The sequence below is a fragment of the Propithecus coquereli genome, unplaced genomic scaffold (assembly GCF_000956105.1).
Source record: "Propithecus coquereli isolate 6110/MARCELLA unplaced genomic scaffold, Pcoq_1.0 Scaffold14, whole genome shotgun sequence".
Classification (NCBI taxonomy): Eukaryota; Metazoa; Chordata; class Mammalia; order Primates; family Indriidae; genus Propithecus; species Propithecus coquereli.
The window spans coordinates 5532647-5541079 of record NW_012138302.1 but is presented as its reverse complement, the minus strand read 5'-3'; positions in this window follow the sequence as shown (position 1 = coordinate 5541079).

Here is an 8433-nt window from a genome sequence, read left to right as displayed (position 1 = left end):
AAACCTATGTATCCAAAAATTGTCACAGTCCTACCTCACAATTCATATCATTGCCTCTCAAAGAACAAAAATAGCACGTTTCCACATGCTGAAGGAACCTATTAAATTACTGAAAACATATGTAAATGGGATTTCACCATGAGACGCTACGTACTTCCAAAATATATGTAAACCTTCTTGTTAAGAAGCAATATAATGTTTTCATGCTAATCTAGCAAATTATCTAGGCTACTGAATCAACTTGGTTCATTTATTTACTTTGTTTATCGGTCAGACCAGCCCATCACAGGATTTTACCACTACAAATTGGCCCCTGGACTAACTCATGCAGGCAAGCAGCAACTCCATCAAACCCAATAATTAATCGGGCAGTCCTCCTCCATATGTCGCGATGACTATTCATTAAAGCGATGCATATGGCTCGTACCTACATGTGCTAGCTTTTTGCTTTTATTCATGGTTCAACAAATTTATGAACTTTAGATCCAGTGGAACAAAGAAAAATTAGTACACAAGATATTATAATTAGGCTGACAATTTAAAATTAGAAGAGAAAAACTAAAATTGAGAAGAGATGTGGACATTAACAGTAGAATTCATGACATGAACACATAGGAAACATCTGTCGATTGCTTTCTATGTACAGGTTACAGAGCTAGACTGTAGAAACATAAAGAGATATACATGACATTGTCCATGCCCAAAGTTTTATTTTTTGTTTGAGGAGCTACCATATGTATTAAAAAGAATAAGTAATAGCATAAGGTTATCACAAGTGTCACATATTTCTGATCATCAAGATTCCCATTCAAGATGTACAAAGCATCTTAAGAGTCATGAGCGGGCCGGGCGCGGTGGCTCACGCCTGTAATCCTAGCACTCTGGGAGGCCGAGGCGGGCGGATCGTTCTGAGCTCAGGAGTTCGAGACCAGCCTGAGCAAGAGCAAGACCCCGCCTCTACCAAAAAATGGAAAGAAATTAATTGGACAGCTAAAAGTATATGTAGAAAAAATTAGCTGGGCATGGTGGCACATGTCTGTAGTCCCAGCTACTCAGGAGGCTGAGGCAGAAGGATCACTTGAGCCCAGGAGTTTGAGGTTGCTGTGAGCTAGGCTGACGCCACGGCACTCTACTCAGGGCAGCAGAGTGAGACTCTGTCTCAAAAAAAAAAAAAGAGTCATGAGCGAGTGAAGTATATCATACTGTATATATCATATATATTGTATAGAAGTTAAACACACCATTTGCTAAATTAAGAAATGAAAATTACCAAATTGGATTGACAATGCTTTAGTAACTTAGGTATGCAGAATATAGTTCCATATGATTTGTTCAACAATATACATAAGAAACCAAAACACTGATTTAGCAGACACCCTTGAATTGTCACTGTGAGCAACATAGGTATAATAATAGCTAAGATTTACCTAAGATTTAACTGTTCTAAGTTATATATATATTTAATATTCATTTATGTAATAAATGAATACACATATTCATTTAATCCTCACAAATATTCTATAATGCAGGTAATATTATCGTTCCTACTTTACAGATGAAAAATCTAAGGCACTGAGAAGTTAAGCAATTTTCCCAAGGTACCTGTCAGAGCCAGACTTCAAAACTAGGTAGTCTAACTCCAGAGTCCACACCCAAAACCATTATAGTGAGTATATGATTTGTATTCTCTAAATTATCACTTTGTTCATATTTCTAAGGAGAAAATACAGGGCAAAGAATAGTAAATACATGATTTTTTTCTTCCATTCTGGAATTCTGTACTTTCTTTGTAGCCTCAAGCTGTGCCTTGCACAGAATAGATGATCAATAAATGCCCGTCCTATGAATGGAGAGAATAGTATTTGTGATACATATCCCCCACTTGTCTTCACAACACCTGACCACATGACTTTTTTCTAGAATTCTAATAGAGAGAGCTGCTTTCTTTCCAGAGTTCCACCTAAGAATCAGGAAGTATTTGAAGTAGAAAGTTTGTAACAGAGCAGAGCACTGGTCTGGGAATCAGACCTAATGCGTTAAATCACACAACCTTAAACAAGTCATTTTACTCCTCTTGGAAATGAATGTTCATATATGTCAAATGAAAGAGCTGAATTAGATGAGAAATTTTCAAACTGTGCTAATAAGGAAGGAAGAAGGGGAAGCATATGAACAGGTACCTCTTTGGCTTCAAGGAGAATAGCTACCCTTACATCTGTTTTACATATTAAGCATATGAGGTTTTGTTTGCATAAAAGAACTCAATGCTTTACAAAATTTGAAGCCCACTAGATTTGATTAAGTTCTTTTTTGTTGTTTTTGTTTTGTGTGAGACAGGGTCTCACTCTGTCGCCTGGGCAGAGTGCAGTGGCATGATCATAGCTTACTGCCACCTCAAACTCCTGGGCTCAAGTGATTGTCCTGCCTCAGTCTGCCAAGTAGCTGGGACTACAGGTGCACACCACCACACCTAACTAATTTTTCTATTTTTTGTAGAGATGGGGTCTCACTCTTGCTCAGGCTGGTCTCGAACTCCTGGCCTCAAGCGATCCTCCTGCCGTGGCCTCCCAAAGTGCTAGGATTACAGGCATGAGCCACCACACCCAGCTGATCAAATTCTTAAGCACTGTCTCATTTCAAATATTCTATCCCAGCTGATGCACAGGCACACTCCAATGCATTAGACCATTTGCCTGTTCCAACCTGTTCAAGAGACATTTTAACCGAATCTTAGAATTCTTTCCATCATTACAATTCTGGATGTGTCCTTTCAAAAAAAGAAATTGATTTTTTTCCCTCAACTCACATTTATCAGTTCATTTTTTGGAGACTCTCCTTGCCATATCCTTAAATAAGTAACTAGGATAACTGTGGTAATTGCCTGACCCAAAAAGTGTATAGAACTTCAAGGTTAATGCTCCTGGCACAAGATTTTCGCTACAAACAGCAGAATTCCTCTAACCCTTTGCTGAGGCATCGGTTCAATAGTAAGAGAAAATCATGCCATGTATTGCATTACTCTAAAGAGAATTATCAGAGTCTCTTGATGGTCTACCTATGGTTAAACTATACTCCAAAAGAAACTATTTTAAAGAACTTCAGGAAAGGCCCTCGCCAGAGATATAGTAAAAGAGCCAAATATTTAACAAAACAAAAAACAAAAACCTATGTATCCAAAAATTGTCACAGTCCTACCCAATATGTTGTGCTAATTCCTTATGTTTCACTTTATAATTCTGAACTTCCTTTCACATGAATGAAAAGAATTGTTACTATTAAGCCTATCCATTCTCTGAAATTTCTTTAATCAGCTTTCATTAAGGACTGTCAAACACATACATCATTTAGGGACTTTTAAATCTAAATTTTATTGAAGATATATTACATATGGTTTAATATTTCAGTTCAGCAATAGCCATCAGCAATGAGCATTACTCCAAGAGAGGGATTAATTAAATATTCTAGCAAACACAGTGATCCAAATAGCAAAGAAAAATCCTGGGCGCCGAGCCCAGATTCCCCACCCTCTCTTCTGGCGTGGCTCATCTCTCTCTCTCTCAGATAAACTAGACAACCAACAAATCTTTCATCATTACCAATGAATGCGTACATGTGCAATAAATGATCAAACTCCTCCATCAGGTCTCCTCCTGAATTTTTTAAGCAGAAAAAATTGCACAAAATCAAATTGCCCCATAAATGGGTCTTATTTAAACCAAGTAGAAATATAGTTTTCAGAAATAAAAGGTAACTCCTCGTGGTAATCGGCAGTTCTCCTGTAACTTGACTTTACCACTCCTCCAATGATAAGCTGGGAGATGGTCCAATTCTATAATTATAAGCCTGTCTTTGCTATGTTATGAAGTTTTAAAGTATTTCAACTTTGTGTAGTATAGTAATATAAATCTCAGCTCCACAGGAACCAAGAGATTCAGAGCAAACTCCTGAGGTTGGTCCCACAGAGATTACTGGTTTTGCAATTCTGAGTTAAGAGTAATTCTTCAACCTTGAATCTTAGCTTTAGATCTGAACTTCTTGGTTTTCGTGATCTTAATCTAGGCACTAATCTATTTTAATGGCGAGGGAATGGGAGGAGCTCCAGGCAGAATACTTACAAAGGGTCTTATTCACCAAACATTCATAGTTCCGTCTTCGTTTTCGCTCTCTCAGCTACAGCAGCAGCTACTTGGTGACACAACAGATATATCAAAGATGACCTGACAACAACCATTTCTTGTCATCACCTAATCTGCATTTCTGGGACACAAAGTACCTTAAACCTTCTAGCAAAGCACCCTCTTATTTCAATGGGAAGGCTGTTAATAAAGTAAAATCTTTGAAGCTAGCACATCCAACAAAAAGAACAAAAAGTGAAAGAGCAACAGCAGCAGCATTACATGTATGTAGCCTAAACAGTTTTCGAAGAATGATCATGGATAATACATTACATAATTTTATCTTTCTAATAAATTTATAAGGTGGTTATGGCCTTAGGTAAGTCACTTATCTTCGGTGAACTTCAGAATCCTCACCTTTAAAATGGGGATAATATTTCACAGGGTTGTGTTAGGGTAGAACAAAATGACATAGGTAAAGTACTTGGTACACAGTACTTAATAATGATACCCAGGTTGTTATTATTATTATTATTTCTACATATAGAGGAAATATCACTCACAGAAAGTAAGTAACCAACCCAAGGGCATTCAATGTACACAAACTTTATTGAGTACGTGCTTAGGGCTGTGGATATAAAAATGTGTAAGATCCAATCACTGCCTTCTATTCAAGAACTCACGCTCGCCCTTAGTAAGAAAGAAAACAAGTTTTAGAAGCAAATATTCTTTTCTCTCTATTCTGATTCAAATCTAGAAAGGAACAGGTAAGCTTAGACCTAAGTCAACTATTTCTTAGATGAAAAATATTCTTCCTATGCAGTAGATTCTGTTCACTGCAGCTAAGGGTACTCTAGCTTGATATCCCCACTCCAACAACACCCCTATCAGGAAATCCTTAATGGTGGGATTTTCCTCCTTGGAAGCGAGAATGCCTTGCTTTTGTGTAACACTATACAGTTGACTAAAAACACTTTCAACTGCACTAACTAATCTAACTAACTAACCTAATCTTTCTCACACTTCTCTGAAGTATGAATAAGAGAGGAGGAAGTTGAGGCACAGCTATAATTGTCATAATCTAGACTAGAACTAGATCAGTAGCCTCATACTAGTTTTTTTTTTCCTTCTTTTAAACGTTCACTTAAAATTTTAATCTTCTTTTTTTTTCCTTGCAGCTCCAGCTCAAAGGAAGTAGCCTCATACTAGTTTAATTACTAGTTTAATGTTGTCCAGTAAACTACAGGGAACCTATATTAAAATATTTTTGCACTCTCATCTAGATTTCTTTTCTATTTTCTCTAATTCTCCGAGGGGTCTAATACTGAACCTTGCATTTGAGGGAGTCCCTCGGGCAATATGTTTATTCAATAACCATGCAACATAATATAATATCACTATTTCAAGTATGGCTATGACTTTTACATAGACTAGATCCATAAAGGGAGATGGAGAATGATACTTTGCATTTGTTTTGCACTCTTTCAAAGTGCTTTCGTATCTATTATTCAGAGAGGGAGAATGGAATTTGAATTTAAGAGTAGGAAAGATGTAAGAGATTTTCAAATCTATTGTTTCTTAACCTTCTTTGGATCATTTGCCCCTTTGAGAATCTGACAAAAGCTAAGGACTTCATACCCAGAAAGATGTACATATGAACATATACACAAAAATTTACATTGTTTCAAGGGGATTTATGAACTACCCCCACTTTAAAGTCTGCTCTAATTTGAAAACTTTCACTTTGCAAATGAGGAAGCCACTATTTATCATGATAGCATCCCCATGAGGAGGCAGAGCGAGGATTAGCGGCCACATTTTCCAGATCTGGAAACCAAGGTTCGGAGAGGTTTCAAGACTTGCCCGAAGTCTTACAGATAATTAAACAGCAGTAGTAGAACCCAGGACTCTGGGCAGTGTAGTTCTTATTCTTCCAGATCATATCACCCTCCCACTATTCCTACACTGTGTTAGAATATTCCTCACTATGCTAGAATCCCTTCACCATAAGAAAGACTTCTACAAGTAATAGTTTATTTTACGCTCCATAATACACATAATTCTTGACCTCCAGTAAAAAAAATTCCAAATACAAAAATTGTTCTATTCACAATAGTAATTCATCTCTTACAGAGTTCCAAAAGGTTTCAGTTATCACTGACACATTAAATATTGAAATCCAGAAATCAGAATTATAAAAAACTCCATAATTTCTACATTGATATTTAAGTATCAATTTGGTAAACTTCTTTTAGCAACAAATCAGTGTACTTGAATCCAAACAAAGAAGGCAACAATGTTAGCACTGCTCTTGGAAGAGTATGGGAAAGTAGTATTAGCACATTAGAATTGTATCTAACACATAGGAGATGCTCAGTAAATATTTGCTAAATGAAGAAATGAATTTACCAATAAATATCATTGAATTTTTCCAGTATTTTATTTCTACTTTCAAAAGTTATATTTTAACTAAGAATACACTCAAATGCTGTACCTTTCACTATAAGGTCTAAGTTAGACCAGCAACAGCATATTCAATACTAAACTATACATAAAAACAATTTTTTGTTTAATGTTCACTCAGATTTCATCAAAACAGTCTATGCCATGAAGATAGTGGTTCTGATGAATTTTATTACAATTTATACATTCTCTCCATGGCAATAAATACATGTAAAATATTTATTGAGAAGAAAATATCTTAGATATGTATAAAATATTTAGATATGGCAAGGATACTATGATGTTTATGATGAATGTTAGATTTTTGCAAGAAAATGGCTATTATTAAGATTTAATTTAACTTCACTTAATAACAGGCTCTCTGGCTATACTCAAGATTTCCATACCTCAATAAAGTCTTTATTTGAAAGCCAAAAGCTTTCAGAATATATTCTAGGGTGCTAAGCATTTTGATGTTTAGGAAGAATCAAAGATCTTTGTTTTAGCTTTGCTTATTCATACTGGCTCTAGTAAACTTCAAGTCTGAATTTTAATGTTTCATTATTATAGTTCTGTGATAATCTGGATAGATTAAGAATTTTATACAAAACAAATGCTTAATAAGGCAATAAACCTGTTGAAGGAATAAATTAGCAGGCAGGTTATGCTTTTAGGATAGCTACACTACAGAAAAGGTATTGTATCCACTCTATCTAATGATTAGGTTTATATTGCAATGTGACTCATAAGACTCACTGTACTGAATAAAAATTTAGGCAATTAGTGATCTTATTTCTTAGGAAGAACTGCTTGCTATCGTATATTAACACAGATCTCACTCAATTAAAATTGCTCACAGTCAGCAAAAATAATTTCTGCACTGTAATGAAATAATGAAATAATTATATGCAAGGGAGGACTTGTGATCTTTTTAATTATTCTATTCTTCATTTTTAAAAGGGCTATTTGAAAACGTACTCTTATAATTGATTGCTATAAATCAGTCAAACTCATTCTAAGGATCATAAATATTCTAACTTTTAAAAGACAAAGAAATGCTAAATATTCAATGGAATACTTCAATATTCAGAAAATTTAATCTGGGGGGAAAGGATAGACTGCTCTTTGGAAAATAAAAAAGTAAATTTGTTGTCCCGTGAAAAATGAAATATCTTGAATGTCAGTAACAGAAATGGAATTAACAAGAGATCTTTTTATTGTTTTTTAAGGTCATTAGGCTGTGAATTCTATAATTATGGAAATTGTCAGTCCAGTTCTGTAAGAATGTTTGCTCCCATCCATAAGGTAGTGGAATGTTCAATCAGTCTCTCTCGTGGGAAAGTTAGGTCATAACTGTAAGTGTACCAGCAAAATTGAATTAAGCAAAGAGGTTTCATTAGTATTTATAGCCAGAAGGCATCTGTAAAAGTACAGGGCAAAGAAGTTATGTGGAAGTCAAAGGAGAAAAAAAAATGGGTTTCTAGTGACAAAGGCGAATCTGAAAGAGATATAAGTGTATAATGAATAAGAGCTATTGAACGCTACTGCGAAGAGGGAGTTGCAAAGATGTCAAATATTGATTTTCTCGTGTATGCCTTTGGACTACATATGTAATTGTTTAGATTTGCTGTCTTCATGGTACAACAATATTTGTTGTTGAAGGTTAAAAAGCATGATGTGAAATAAACTAAAAACTGAGAAACATGTTGGAGAATTATAATAATCCTCTACTCAGAATCTTATTAAGAGGTTTCTGTAATTTCTTGCAAAAGAACATTTTTAATGAAGAAAAATGGTACATATTTTTCAAATAGAACATAAGATCCTTAATATTAATTATGTTATTGAAAATTATTTGATTAACATTCAGTATCAT